This window comes from Metopolophium dirhodum, chromosome 1, assembly GCF_019925205.1.
Source record: "Metopolophium dirhodum isolate CAU chromosome 1, ASM1992520v1, whole genome shotgun sequence".
NCBI lineage: Eukaryota > Metazoa > Arthropoda > Insecta > Hemiptera > Aphididae > Metopolophium > Metopolophium dirhodum.
This window is the reverse complement of record NC_083560.1, coordinates 7,115,840-7,131,645: the sequence shown is the minus strand read 5'-3', so window position 1 is coordinate 7,131,645 and position 15,806 is coordinate 7,115,840. Positions and strand designations below refer to the sequence as shown.

Here is a 15,806-nt window from a genome sequence, read left to right as displayed (position 1 = left end):
TCTTTTAAGTGGAAAATTATAATAAAATGTGCTATTTTTCGGTACTTATTGTGGAATTAAAAAAAATATTGACGCGACAACACTGCGGCACAGCCAGTCAAGATTTTCAAGGAAGACGTTTGAGTTCAAGAGCGTTCAAGAAGTTACATGACGTGCAATATACAAGCGATACGTATCGAACTCAGACTTCGATGCGAGCCGGTACGAGACTATTCCTGTCGGTACGTAACTATTCCATGTCGATACGCATCGAATTTTTCTTCTTGAAAATCTTCCATTGTTATTCGTTAATCGTAGTAAGCAGTAACGTGAATCGCTCGATATTAATACTATTATAATTAATCTATGGATTTGTTGGTGTCTTAGTGTTTATAATTGTTGTGACTCTGTGTTCTACCTCGCTCTCCAGTTCTACCTTACACTACTCGCAACGTCGATCTCAAAGCGTTTAATAATTTTGCTTTTTCTATTATTAGGTGTATTGCATAGAAAACGTAATACAATTGGAACTTTTAAGAGGACGCCGCATCAGCATGTGTTGTCTCCGTCATACAAACGAGTAACATATCAAATTTTTGCTCAGAAATTTACGTTCTATGCCGTTAGCTTAAAAATTAGAGTGAATAGACCTACACATTATAAAACTTGTTGGTAAGAAACTAAGAAAAAAATAAATAACACATTATCTGTGTTTTGTTGGAAGTTTTTTTTACGATAATTCAGTTTTTAAGGGAGTTATGAGCATTTTTAATTTACATTTATTATACACACATAACTCACAAAAAAATTCTCTCGATTCACTCTAATTTTTAACCTAACAGCATAAAACGTGAATTTCTAAGCGTAAATTTGGTATGTTACGCGTTTGTAGGATGTAGACAACACATGCAGGTTTGCGTCCTACTAACTGGACTTTCTTTTTATATATATATATTTTTTGTTTATACTTTGAACATAGGTAGTTAACGCAGGCCGCTGAAAACGACGATGAAGTCAGAATTTGGCGGTAAGACTTAGTTAATTATAGGCTTATAGCTAATTGAAATTTATAATATTTTCATATACACCCGGCGTGGTCGCTCGCTCAGACAATTAAAATCAAAAACATCCCTCGACTCGTTATATATAACCACCTTGTATAGGTCTTGGATTTCAAATACCTTCAAAACTAAGTACAACGCCCAAATTCTTACTTCATTATCGTTATCAGCATGCTTAAGAGGGCGTTACAACCGCATGCATTGTCTCTGTCTTACACACGCATAACATAGCAAATTGTATGTTTTAAATAATCAATGTAACTCGGGCATATTTAATTTTAAAATGTACAAACAATTTACAATTTTTAAATACTCATAACTTGCTTTCAAATTAAACCCCTATGGGGTTCACCTGATAATATTCTTACTTCTAAATTTGATAATAGGTAAATTCCCTCCAATATTAACCATAAGTCATAACAGAGTTAAATGAATTATTCAGAAAATACAATTTAAATCAAAACATTTTGCTTAACCATAACTATACTTATACCTGAACTATAACTCAAATAGTAAAAAAGTTACAAAATAAAATTTTTTTAGGCAGTTAGAGATCTTGGAAGTATACAGTATTATATATAAATTAACTATAGTTAATTAAGTAATCAAATTTTGACATTATTTGTAATATTACTAAAATAATAGCAATATATTAAATTATTATAATATGCTACTGTATAGACTTCTGCCTTTGCTATACTAAACATTATTAGAACATATAATATTGCATAGTAATATTTGCGTTTCATTTTAATATTCACAGTATATGTACTTGAACTTGTATTTGAACTTTTATTACCTACCTTATTATATAATTATATTATAATAGGTATTCAAAAATAAAATAATGAATACAATAAATTAATAAAGTGTTTTGACTTATGTATACAATCAAATTAAACAGTTCATTAATGAGGTATAGGTATTTAGTATGTATATACTATATATATATACACCTATAGGTATTATAATACCTGAAATGAATATAAATATATAATAGTATAATCTAATATACCTATTCTAAATATATTTATTTTTAATCAATATTATGCTGGTTAACCCTATTCTTAATTATTACAGTACCATGGCACATATAGGTGCTTAAAAAGTGTAAGACTGTCACACAGTAGGTATATCTACCTAGATTTATCAATAGATATTAATTATTATTTAACGTTGTTATTATTGTCATCGATGCCGAAAAATTCTACAAACTAAATAACATGTTACCCTTTTCATTAAAACAAATATTACTCAACATTAATAGATTAATCTCAATTACAAATATGCACTAAATATAGTGAGTTAAAAATATTTACCACTTCTTCGCTTCATTTATTGTATATTTGTACCTTATTATTTAAGCATTAATATAATAATACTACCAAATCATTCTCATTATACCCGTTGTAAGCACAATTACTATTTCTCAATTAAGAACTTGTTTTGCACAATTTATTGGGACCTGATTATGACGTATTTGTTAATTGCTGTATCAAATTTAAAATTAACCCTCATAACTTTTATAATAAATTTTTTTTAAATAGCGGTTAAGTGGATATCGCTCTGTTGTACAGTAGGTTACAACTTACAAGTGTGGTTCACTATAATGGATAGTGTTCAATTTTAATTTAATGATATAAAATCATTGTGTATGAAAAACGAATCTGAGCGAAAACAGTCTGTCAGTCTATAGTATTACTAAGTATGATATAATTTTATGATATAATTAAAATTTATAGTATTACTAAGTATGATATAATTAAAATTAAATAATACATTTTAGTATTAGGCATTAGTATTAGTATCTACTGACTACTACAGAAGGTGAAATACATTTTTGCCAAAAAATTACATTTTAAAATGTCATTGTGTGTATAAAATATAATAATAAACTATTATACTCTACAATTTTCATATATCCACAAATAATATTTTCAAATTACAACAAAATTACAAATCGTTATTCTTTAATATGTAATTTCGTCCAAATTTTAATTTAATATGTCTGTAAAAGATAACTGTTAATATATTTTTTAGATTTTTTGGTTACAGTATGAACTATTCATGAGAATCTTTGTTTTGAATTTTCAATCCTTAGCTATAAAAATTTAAAATATTTGAATTTTTGAATTACAATAATTGATAAATTTTGTCAAAATAAGAACTTTAATTTATTATTATCATTATTATTATTATTGTTATTCCCTAAAGATACTATACACGTGAATATTATTGTCTGTGGGGGACCTCCTCAATATAATATAAATCATGTTATATCAAACTCATAGACATTACATGTGGGTATGCCCATGCTCTGACTATTAATATAAGGTCTAGTTGTCAATGCCTAATGTTCCTACCACTAATTGCAAAAGTATGTGATTTTGCAAAATGGTGAAGTCGCAGGGAAATATAATAATCATCTATTAATTTTAGTAACTGGCTACGGTCATTATCTAATGGATCTTGTTGCAGTATGTGATCTTTTATTTTTTGTGAATTGAATATTGTGCTGTCAGAACTCAATTCATTTAATGTTTTTAATGACAATATTAATTTGATATTTTTTTTTCTCAATAAATCTTTATTACCTACTCTAATTATATATTCTGTCACTAAACATGTTATGTGAACATCGGAAGATACACTTATTAATTTTCCTCAATTTTTTAGCTGTAACAAGCTTGTAGAATTTTGATGGTTATCATCATTAACATCATTATTATCATTTTTATCAAATAAAATTTGCTTCTCCTCAACATCAATTTCAGTGTAAATGGCGTCAGCGTCTGTCTTTTTGTTTGCACTAACATAAAGTATATTAGAAGTATCAAGTGGAGAACAATTACCATAATATACTGAACCTTCTATTTTATGTCAAACCAACAAACGCTTGTAAATGGATCTGAATTGTATCAAATTTGGGTTATTATTAAATCCACCTCTACTCCTCATAGCACTATAAAATAACTCAAGGTGATCTTGGATAAGCTTATTAGTGAGTTAAAATTCCATTTTTTTTTTTTAAACACTTAAAATACATTTATTATATTAGTATGATGAGACCTAAGAACCCAGTTTTTCTTTGGCTTTTTAATACCAGCTCTCCTTCTGATTTTGTAATGTTACATTATTAAGTACAAAGATATACTGTTTTTAGTATCGAATAATTTTTTTGATATTTTCAACATAGAGTATTTTTATGGTATTTTAAATACATACACGTGAGTAAATTCTCGAACGGTACTATATACTATTAGTATATGATATTAAGGAACAATGTTGTAAAGTTGTATGAAATATTAGATATAATACAATTCAGTAACATAATAAGAATAAATATATGCACAACAATCTTTTTAACTAATTTATACCAATATAGAATCCTGAGCTGCTTTAGTGAGAAGGTTTTTTGATTTTAAAGGCTTGATAAGATGAAAATTTCTTTTTCTGTCGTCTAACAGTTTTGTTTAGAACTTTTTCTTAGAACCATGATCTGAAGTTTAGCCTTGTTGAAATGTTTTTTAGCTCTCCTTGGGGTGGCTAGGTAAGGTATTTTAATATCACCAACAATATTACATGATTTTAGTTTTTTACGATTTGGTATATCAATGACTAAATAACAAATAAATATAATTAATTGGAAAAAAAGAAGTTAATAACATGTATTAGTAGTGCCGGCACCAGGTATGCGGGGCCCTGGACATAGGTAAGAGGTACCTAGAGGAAGGCAAAATTCTAGCTTTTTTTAAATCAGGATTTTTTAAAATTAATGCGGTTTTTATTTGAATTTCAAACATTAAAAATAATAATATCAAGTTATTCTTTTTTTAATTATAATATGTTAACAAAAAATTATTTACAAATAATAAAATAATATGCATGTGTTGAAAATTATAAGTTAATAAATTCGTGGGGGGCCTATTATTTAATTAATTTATATTTATTTTAATAATTACAACTTATAAAAACATCAATAAAAATAAATAAAATCATCAAAATGTTTGAATGATATAATAAATTGTTTAATATCTAAGTACGCGGCGGCGGTAGACAATAAACTACATTAAAACTAATCCTGATACACTAGATACGCACGCAGTAGGTACATATTATTTAATACAGGTATACCTACTATACCTAAACTATATTGTAATAATAATTTCATAAAATGAAAACTTAATTTTATGATATTATGCAGAAATTTTTGAAAAAATACTGTAAGGTGCTAAGCGGATTGCAGTCAAATACTCAAATGTTGAACATAATATAATATTAGATAATCAAATAAATGTTTTGAAAATATAGCTCATGCCCCTTCTATAATACGGTCATATGACAATACGCGGAGAGCTTTTCCAAACAAAGAACAGAAAAAACAATAACTATAGAGATTATAAATATTTATATTATTAATTATAGTATACTCCTACAATCCTCGAGTATCCTCAAAATATTACTCCTTCATCGTATCGATAACGATTTACTTTGTACTATGGCTAAATTTAGATATCATTTTCCAAATAACTAATGATAGAAATAATATTAATATTATCCATGTGTAGTATATAACAATAAGTCAATAAATGTATAGATTTATAATTTGTTAATATAAAATATCAATGTGTTTCGCGGTATTAAGATGATAATTAGAAATTGCGGGGCCCTGGACATATGTCCCATTTGTCCTCCTCTAGCGCCGGCACTGTGTATTAGTTATCTTCAGTATTACTAGTAATCAAAATCGGTGATGATGGCTCAAACGTAATTTTATCTGGACTCAAATCGAGGTTGCGTTTTTGAATTTCTAAAATTATAAGACAATTAATTTAAGTTGGTGATTTACATTTGAAATAAAATAAAATGAGCTTAACTAAATAAATAAATACAATCATAAAAGAAAAATATTTTACAATAGGTTAGAAAATACATCATTAACACAAGCATTATACTATTTTTTTTAATTAGAAATTAAATAACTAAATAATTGCATAAGTATTCGTGTTACCTAGTGCTATATCAATGGAAGAGCTAGGTTGTACTGCAATTAAATCATGAACCCTGGATGTGTAAGGAGCATTTACTTTTCTTTACACTTCCTAGATAAAAAAGTTAATATACAAATAACAATTAGGTACAAATGTTTGTATTAGAATATAAGTTATTATATACATAATATATTAATACAATGAATACCTAATAATTTAACTAACTCTTTAATATGCAAAGTGGGAATTGTGCCATGCTTCAGAACATTTTTCATTATGAACTGAACACAGTTTACGCTTCGGATAAATGTCTGACTCGCCAAATCCACAGGCCTCCATCAATTTTAGCCGTAAAGCCAGGTCTGTAGGAAAACTAAATGTTTTTAAAACATTTAATACTTAAAATTTTTTTTTACTTATTTACTTACTTATGCAAAGATAAACCTGGATGCAACTTAATGGAACGTAAGCAAAATACGCAGGCATTATAGTTATCCACTTTCTTACTAATATTTTAAATATTTATTACTATATAATTTCAATATTGAAAATTAAAAATATGAGTAACATATTACAGTAGATTCTTAATATGTCGAACGTCGCTATCTCGAACTACTTTGAATTCCCCTTGAAACTACTATTACACTTATAATAGTGTTTTGCTCTCGATAACTCGATATAAAATTAATCGTTTTTCGTTATCTCGAGTTCACAATTAATATTTTTGTTACGGTTAACATAGGAATTGTGCAGTACATTGTGCAGGCAGTGCAGTATAGCGATTGTGATTTAGCGCGTTGGTAGTCACGTTTGTAGTCTTTCGTAGTTCGTTTGTTCGTTTGTAGTGGAATGGAAAAGAAGCGTAAATTAAATGTTCTTTCAATTTCGGACAAAGTTCGTTTAATACAGTTAGTTGAAAAAGGTGACCGTAAAAAATGTGAAATCGCCAAAGAATTCATCTTTTATTATTCAAATTATGTATTTTAGGCATTCGTATTATTTATTATTCATATAAATTATACAACATACATTTATATTAGTTTTTTTATTTTTTAATAAAACTCCATATCTCGAAGTTTTCGATATCTCGAACTTTTTTCTGTTCCCCTTGAGATTCGACATAACGAGAATCTACTGTATTAAATTTCGTTATTTATTATCAAAATTCAAAACATATTACATAATACGGTATTTGCATGCGCATATCGAACACCTTATTCGGCGACTCGTCGCTGATATCGGCAATTTTGTTTGTACGTAGTGGGTCCATCCATATTCCATAGTATAATATGATCAAGTCAACACGTACACGTCCTAGTGTCGTGAGGTTTGTCCGTTTTGAAAAAAAAGTGCACGCTAATCAGTGTAGTGTGGTGTAGTGCCCGAGTAAAGTGTATGGGATGTGATCGGAAATCTGTTTTCAAAACAAAAAAACGTCTTTGGTGTAGATTAATCAACTACTCGCTGATAAGAAATGATAACAATCACCAGTCCTCCACCGGCTACACCTGCACTTCAGTTTCAAAACAACAAACAGTGTGTACGCAGAGTCGGCGACACTTTTTCTAAAACAAACGCTTTGGTGTGTTATGAAAAAGCGTACTCTTTTTGTCAAAACGAACAAAGCTAAAATGTTTACTAAAAACGCGCTAGTACGATACGCTTCAATGTGAAACTCGTTTCGCCTTCCGCTACGGGAACCGGCCATCGTTGTTTGCATGATAAATTAGTTAACTTTATCGTGGTTGTTCGTTCTCTTTGCCGACCCACACGTTTCCTACCTTACCGAGTGCCCCGAGTGCATTAAGTGATATCGACTTCCGACAGTCGTCTCCTCGAGAACCGCTCTGATCTCGCCGCATAACCCGGGCGCCGTGTCTTCCCGCTCGCTGACTTGACCGTAACACGCTACACCCACCGACCGAGCGTGCTTGGAGCGACACCGATTCCCGTCGACCCGCTCCCGTACGTAATAACCTGTTGCGCAGTGTCTCGCAAGTTTTCGTATGATGAACGGCTACCGACGCAACCGTGTCGCGACGTGAAATATTATCAAGTATTTCATTCATTCTGTCCTAACCTCACGAGGACCTTCTGACGCAAGTGTCAGATCTTAAACGAATGTGTGTTCGTGTGAATGTTGTATGTTCATCTCGCCCGCCAGAGTCCCTGCACAAAACCGCCACTATGACTTGTAGATTTTTCACCTATGAATTTCCAATGTGTAATATTTTATAGTAATACAATTTTCTTTATCGTTTCTAGGTATCAAGTTCACTTCACTGGACTCCAATACTTTACGAGTTTTGACGCTAGCTATGGATCATCATCACCCCCTCGGTATCGTATAGTGAGTAAAAGTAGTTTGTATGACTTGTGTGTCTAGCCGTGATAGAGAATCTCATAATATATAGGCTCTCTAATGTGTAGAGTGTGACTGTACTATATATTATTGTGTTTTTCCGCTGCTAGAGACAAACTATTACCATAAATCCTAATAGATTTATTACAAATATATATTTTAATAAGCATAAACGTATCTAAGTTCCTATTATTTTATTTAATTCCTGTTGAGAAACAAACAACCAACATATAGCCAATGCTGTTCGATATATATATTGATCATATGTGATCATCATCATAATATTATATACTGTTTGTTTTTTCTAAACACTCCCACAGGACATAAAATTAATTATTAAAAATATAATAATACAACGCACAAATTCTCTTTTCAACTAGGTAGATATGTTAATATATTTTTATTTTATTTAAGAGGACGTAGTACACCCACACGTACAACATACCACATTAACGTTTGCCAAATAGTGTGCTTTCAGTTTTGATATTAGAGTGAATTGACCTATAATCAAACTTTTAGGTAAGAACATAATCCATGTTCTCTTGTTAGTTTTTTACGATATTTTAATTTTTCAGTGAGTTATGAGTGTGTAAAATGTTAATATTTGAAAATGCTCATAATTCACTTAGAAGTTAAAATATCGGAAAAAAATTGTGAGAGAACACGGATAATATTCATACCTAAAAGTTTGATAATAGATCATTTCATTCCAATATCGAAATAGGCAATTGAAAATTTGGTATGTCATACATGTGTAAGACGGAAACAACACATGCGGGTACCACGTCCTCCTAATGTTATGTACTTATTACAATATATATTTTGTTTTTGCAATTGATTGTCATAAGTTTATCTTGCATTAAAATAGTTAAAACCTGTTCTTGAAATAGTATTTCACAATTTTGTTGAAGTTCTCTTTCAATACTATCAATTGAAAAGTCCTTAATTCATCAATTTAAATAAAGAAACTGAATAATTTTACAATGATATTATAAACCTATATGCTAGTCAAAAAGATACTGATAGAAGTATACATTTAACAAACAAAACATAATAGTTTTATTTAATTAATAGTTTTAAGAATAGGCATACTTAAAAAATCCTTTTCAAGACTAGGCATAGGTACCTACTAACTACTTAAATGGTGCTTTATTTACTAGACAAAACAAGTTCATTATTACTATAAATATATGTGTAATCATACAATTATAATTATTTATTTAAAAAACACCAAGGAACTTAATATTACGGAATGAACAATCAAATATCAGCTGATAGTATAACATTTCTTGATGTTAAAATTATTTATGTCATAATATTATATTAATATCATAAGCCAAGACATCATAAGAATAATAATACTCGATATTTTATCAAAACGTGGGGATAATTAAAAACAAAATAATATCTGAACTTGTTTGTATTCAAACACAAATCATTATAAGTCCAATTCTTTATAGTTAATGTTTATGGTCAAATAAAATAACTCCTACAACTGAAATATTTTAACTTCCTTCATATAATATGTTCGGACTTATGATATACATTAAAATAACTTAACAAGTACAAAAAGTTAACAATTGAATAAATTAAGTATTAGAGTATATAAGTAGGTATTTCAAGCAATTAATTTTAATACATACATTTATTTAAAACTCCAAAACTTTTATTCAATTAGGTACTATGTTATTTGTTAGCTTAAAATAAAGGTATAAGTTAAGTTACTTTTATTTTCTAGTTCATAGTCTATAAAATAAGAAAAGTAACTATTAACTTTAAACTTAACTTACATTTTTCCATATTAACTTAAGAGGATGCTACCCATATATTTATAGTCTCCGTCTTACTCACGCACGACATGTCAAATTGTCGTTCACTAGTTTCAATAGTGTGCTGTTAATTTTGATACTTAAGTGAATTTACCTAATATAAAACTTTTTGTAAAAACATTATCTATGCTTAAGCGTTGCCGATTTTTCGAAAATTTTCATTTTCTAGCAAGATATGGGTATAATATCGAATAAAAGCCAACGCTTAAGCACAGATAATGTTATTATATAAAAATGTTATAACAGGTCAAATCACTCTAATATCAAAACTAACAGCACACTTTTGAAACTAGTGAACAAAAATTTGATATGTCGTACGTGTGTAAGACGGAAATAACAAATGCATGGGTAGAATAGGTATTTTAAAAAAAGAAGTTAACTAGCCCAGCCTGGCCTATAAGTATGTGTACTCAATCCATATTTTAAATATACTCTTGATAATTTTTAATAAGGGCTACTACAATGTTATGACATACATAATAATATGTTTTCAAAAAGACAAAATTAAAATATGTTTTGTATTAATTATAACATTGTATTATTATTTTTTTCAGGTGCTTTTTTACAGACAAAAATAAAAAACAATAATAAAAAATTGAAAATGAGCATAAATGTAATACAACCAAGGCCAGCTTGGAAGGAATATTAAATAATTGTTCTGAGTCAAATGTATCTCATGCAACAATAAATACTGATTTTAGTGAAAAAGATGTTGATGATGTTATAACTAATAGTATCAAAACAGAAAATTATGAATCTAGTGATTCTGAAGATTCTGCAGAAAATGTCTATTGATAATAAAAATAAAAACAAAAACGATAAAATATGTGAATTAGCCTCTACATCTTATGAAAAAGATGTCAATATTTCTGATTCAAATTTCAGGTAACTAATCTAATCTATTTTATTGGATTTAAATATATAATATTAGTTTTTAATTTATTCCATTTGTCCCAGGGGACGGTTTCAATATGTTATCTATGAATTACCACCAGAAATTTTTCTATTTAAAGTTGATATCTGTGATACTCAACTTTTTGCCCTGTAAATACTATTATAATGTAGATTATCATCAAATTATTAATTGTATTTTTATTATTTTTTATGGCATTTAATACATGATTATTCTTATTTTTATCTAGGTAAAATTGTAAATAAGTGCATATAAGTTCTCCGACAACTACATTGCCTATAATGTGAGTACCTTTAAATTTAATTGTTGACTTATAATCTATGTGTTGTAAGTTACGGATCATAATTACAAAATTACAAACATAGCTGTGATAATGTCTTAATTGCTAAAATAGCATGTTGTTTTTGATTTTTTTAGGAAACTATTATCACGAAAATCAGGATCACATACTTGCCTTGAATGCTGTTTAAAATGTAAAATCGCTTTTCGTATACTTGACAGTCCTTTACATATATGTCGAATACAAAATATTGACAAACAAAATGAAATTTTAAAAAGTAAGCGTTTAGGATCTTTTAAAGTAAATATATATAATAATATGTACAATCTTATTTTTAAATTTTTTGGCTAAAATTAGTTTTCCTGAACACATACATTGTCTGTTTCATTTTGTGCTATACATTTCTTTTAATAGTTATGATACAGTTATATATATTAATCGTAATTACAGACAATAGCTGCTCGTAGACATAATTTTGTGGTGGGAAGAAATGCTATTGGTTATTTTCATAATATTTACTATTAATAATATAAATGTTAGTTGACAAATAGACAGTTGCAATTCAAAACATTCTAAAGAAACATTAAATATATTTCTATGAATATCTACCTAAAGGCTCTGTCAAACAGAACGCGTTAAAGCAGTAAATGGCTCGTAGACGTGGTGCTTTTTTGCGCGTGAATAACGCCGCGTTGTAACAAATTACAAGATCAGGCGACGTGAAAATAACACTTTCTGTTTGACAGAGCCTTAAATGTTTCATATAACTATTATTTTTTTTTATTATTTTATAATAATAAGATATTGTCTACTGATATTAACAAAATAACAATTTTTTTACAATTTTAACTTAATAGTAATTAAATAATAATAAAAATAGTAGTGATACCTATACCTAATATAAGGTTGGTAAAGTGTAGAGTGTAAGGTTAAGAATATAATTATACTTATAATTTATAATAATTAACTAAGTTAAGATTGTGTGGATGACCACGTTTGAGACATTTTTGAAGTGGTGGATGTGTGTGTAAATTGAAGTGTAATGAGTAATGACTAATGAGCCTGTAGATTTATGAAATTTACTTGCATAAGAATCTTATATGGTCTTGAATTTTTATGATTTTGGGACCTTTGTGTAGATTATTGTTTTGTATGAACCATGGTGCGTGCGCTCGTTATAATTCTTATTTTGAAAAATTTAAATTTTGTATGTTTTTGTTGCTGAGCAATTACCCCAGATAGTGCAAGTGTAAGTTAGTAAAGGTGTAGTAGTTGCTTTTATATTAATATCGAGCATTTATTATGTATAGTTGATTTTTTATTAAGTATTGAAAATTGCATTGAGAGGCTATGGTGTGCTTGTTGAAGTTTTGTGGCCATCAGGTTAGCCTCTTGTCTAATGTAACACTGAGGTACTTGACGGATGGCTGCCAAGGTATAGATTTGCTTTTGAATTTTGCTTTAGTGGAGTCGAATAGCGACATAGGCTAAATATAATTGCTGTGCTTTTTGAAGTGTTTATTTGTACTTTTTAGTTTTTACACTACTTTGTGAGTATATTCATGTGATCTTGTAGGTTGTTTGTTATCGTTTCTAGATTATGGGATTTGCTATAAATAGATTATCATCTATGAAAAGGGAAATGTTTGTGTACATGGTGACTGCAGTATGTCAGATATGAAAATATTGAATAGTATAGGTCCCAGTTTGGAGTTTTGAGGTATACCAACAGAGTTAGGTTGAAAGTCAGAAATAGTGTCATTTATTTGACTAAGAATTGCCTTTGTTTCTTTGGTTTTATAAAATGCGTATAGCATTGTGTTTGCGTTGAATTAAGGAAGAATTATGTTGTGGTAAAATGCCGATGTATTGTGTATTATTTTGCGTAGGCATAGAGCACGCTTGCTTCTGCAATGACTGCAGTAATGTGTTCAGACATTTGTTCAGCTACTAGGAAGGAGGTATAGTTTTAGGTATTATTAAATTTGTATTTACATGATTAGAGAATATATCCCAGTTTGGTTTACCTTTAATTAATGAGTAGTTGGACTGGTAAAATTGTGAAGACAAATTAATTGTGATTTTTAGTATTCAGGCCCGAGCTCAGCGAGCGTTTCCTGCATGCATATAAATGGAATTGATTCTATTAATAAAATATCGAAGATATTTCTTATATCTGGTAGTCTATTAATGTCCGCAGGATAATTAATATTAAATCCCTTAAATTTTAAATAATTTTCCCTACATTAATAATTTAAAATTTAAAAGTTCAAGGATTTAACAATACTTAAATATGCATGCACAAATGAGCTAAAATATAATAACATATGAAATTATAACTAATATTAAATCACTTATTAAATTCATAATTTCGTATGTTATTATATTTTAGCTCATTAGTGCATGCATATTTAAGTATTTTTAAATACTTGACATTTGCATTTTAAATGATTAGTGCTGGGTTGCATGAAAAATGTAGTAATTTAATGGTGCAATAAAATTTAATGTACTAATCACAGGCCACTAAATCATGTTTAAGGGATCATTACAATAGCTCTACTATTGGTTCAGCAAATGTTTAGTGATTGTTCATGCAACCTGGCAGAAGGGTACATAAATAATAGTATCACAAATTGTTGAGACACGCTTGCCACTAAATTTGTTTTAACTATAATTTATAGTTTAAATGTTCATAAATCAAAAGACTATTTGTATGATAACTATATTTTCAATATTGAATATAATATTCTAATGACCAATTCTGTATTGTGTCTGATCAAGCATCTGTCTGACTCTACCCCTAAAATAGTAAAGATACATCAATTAGTGGAAGAAATATTATGTTTATACATTTATAATTTTAAATATTTGATAATTGAATGATTTTAGTTGAGCCCTAATGTAGGCTAGGAAATGTTCAATACATTTATGAAATCAATCTTATTGACATGAAATGTCTGTATATGGGTATGAAAATATTAAAGAATTATTTTTAACATTTAAGTCTTGTCATGTTAGTAATAATATTAATGTTTTGTACAATAAATTAAAAAGACCAATAATTATTATTTTTATTTTGATTAATTTCTGTTCAATCTACAAAAAAACTACAGACTTCTTGAAATTTCCCTTTTGTCTTTGTAAAATTCATAATGCTATGGTATATATACTTAATACATATTACTAACTTCTTACTAAATATTGTTCTTGAAAGTATAATTGTTTTTTTCTTTAGATCTTGGTAATGACAACATGTAAAATCTATGGTGACAAACTAATAATACATTCAACACTGATATGCACTGGTCAATGCACAAATGTGGAATTTTGTATTGATTGAAAATAATCTTCCTTTAATACTGAAACCAGATATGTTCATATGTATTGTATGACTTGTAAAGGACACATTTCTAAAACAAATCCTGGTTTCCCAACTATTGACTTACCACGTTTACGGAAATATATCCTTATATAAGGTAAGACTTATATTATTGAAATGTATTAATTTTTATTATTATATTAAACTTTTCAATTTCAGCAATGCGACTCGTTTAAAATTATACGGAGAATCACAGAATAACTTGTTCTATATATGTCAAGGATCAAAAAATGTGGCATTTCCCATTGTTGTTCCTAAGGTTAAAGAAGAAAAACAATGTGTTCGTTCAACAAAAGAATCCACAGATTCAACCTATACACAATATAAACAATATAAAAAATATACACAATATTAACCCATAGAAAAATTATGCTTTGTCGCTATCTGGCGTGATGTCAGTATTAACAAATTAAATAAGAGTTTATGTTGTATATCCCTTTGCAGATCAACAATAAATAGTAATAAAATTTTTTTTTCATCATTATAATCTTATTTTTTTGATGAATTTTAAACTTTGTAATATATTTTTGAGAATCGAGACAAAGGGGTTCCCATTTTTTATATCCAATAATGAATTAGTAATAATAAGCTTAAAAATAATTAATTGATTAATTAAAAATATAATGACCATGTTAAATTTAAATATAGTACCTACATGTGTTATATTAACAACAACATAAACTTAAAGGAAATAGTTATTGTATTAAAAACTAAATGGTCAATTTTTTTAAATTTTATTTTAAAAATGGAGTAGATATGATATTTAAGATTATAGTACATAATAAGATTTTTATTATTTAAATTACTTTCAAATGTAAAACATTCATATATAAAAAAATTCAAATGCGAGCAAACACAACTCTCAAAATTAATGAAGAGAATAATTATAATAAAATAATAAAATTGGCGCTTAACTGTGAAAAAAAATTGTCAACAATAAAAATGTCTTCATAGACTATAGGGACTTCTTAGTCTGTTGTGATTATTGTCAATAAACACTAATGTATAGTCA

The 15,806-nt window shown here is 28.2% G+C and overlaps 1 long non-coding RNA gene across 4 annotated transcripts; it reads left to right on the top strand.

The window, feature by feature from the left end:
- Window positions 1–15,327, top strand: LOC132935569 (uncharacterized). 4 transcript variants are annotated; one of them, XR_009663280.1, is made up of 7 exons: window positions 1–221; window positions 8,297–8,381; window positions 10,791–11,107; window positions 11,365–11,418; window positions 11,553–11,692; window positions 14,651–14,891; window positions 14,954–15,327. It is a non-coding gene; the product is annotated as an uncharacterized LOC132935569 (long non-coding RNA). The 4 variants fall into 4 exon arrangements; XR_009663279.1 differs by having other exon boundaries at window positions 10,777–11,107; XR_009663278.1 differs by lacking the exon at window positions 1–221 and adding an exon at window positions 7,445–8,225.
- The last annotated feature ends 479 nt before the right edge of the window (window positions 15,328–15,806 follow it).